A 960-nucleotide genomic window follows, 5' to 3' on the forward strand; every position below is an offset into this window, starting at 1 on the left:
AACAAACAAACAAACAAACAAACAAACAAAACATAGTTATGGACACAAGTTGTTTATTTTTTAAAAATATTAATAATACATAGACTATAAATGTTTATATTTTTTTAATGATAATAATGATGATGAGAAGACGAAATAACAGTCATAACAGTGCATATTTTGTATTATGTTAACCTCCTAGGACCTGGCGTCCACATGTGGACATCACATTTTGGGTTATTTAGACCAAAATACTCAACATACTCAACGACATTATACTGCTACTGTTCTATCGAAATTTTAAATGAATATCCTAATATGTGGCTCTCATTTTTCTTAGAAACAAAAATTAGGTTAAAAAAAAATCTGGTAATTCTTTGTTTTTACATTCATCAGGTCCCAATCAGCCCAAATATCAAAGGGAAATTAAAAATGCATGCCGTGGAAGAGTTCGGGTTTTAGGAGGTTAAATTAAATCAAATTAAATTAGATTAGATTAGATTAAATTAACATTTTAAAATGAATATAATGAAAAAATATTAAATATTATCTAATATTATTTCACATTTTATATTTCTTATATACATTTTATATATTACTTTATACTTTACATTATCTTTTTACATTTTTATTTGTTTTTTACATGATTAATTACTGTATTTAATAATCATCATCACCAATGTACTATTTATCATTTGAAAATCTAATATAATCCGTTATTATTATTATTATTATTATTATTGCTACTACTACTGTAACATATATCGGTGATTTAACAGTAAATTATTATAAATAACAAAATTAATTTATTATTATTTTTTTGTTTGTTTATATTTAAATGAGGCGACGGAAGCGCTAATGCGCAGGTATTTCAGTTGTTTCGGGGTCTGAAGGAGAGGATTAGAGAGAGGAGGAGAAGTGGGAGGAGTAGGTAGAGGAAGAGGAGGGGTGGCTAATGGAGGAAGAGGAGGTGTCCTGCAC

At 27.3% G+C, this 960-nt stretch overlaps 1 pseudogene; it reads left to right on the forward strand.

The window, feature by feature from the left end:
• The window catches only part of LOC134615929 (NACHT, LRR and PYD domains-containing protein 14-like), an 851,239-nt pseudogene that overhangs the window by 67,640 nt on the left and 782,639 nt on the right, over window positions 1-960 (forward strand).

This window comes from Pelmatolapia mariae, linkage group LG17 (assembly GCF_036321145.2).
Source record: "Pelmatolapia mariae isolate MD_Pm_ZW linkage group LG17, Pm_UMD_F_2, whole genome shotgun sequence".
NCBI classification, from domain to species: domain Eukaryota; kingdom Metazoa; phylum Chordata; class Actinopteri; order Cichliformes; family Cichlidae; genus Pelmatolapia; species Pelmatolapia mariae.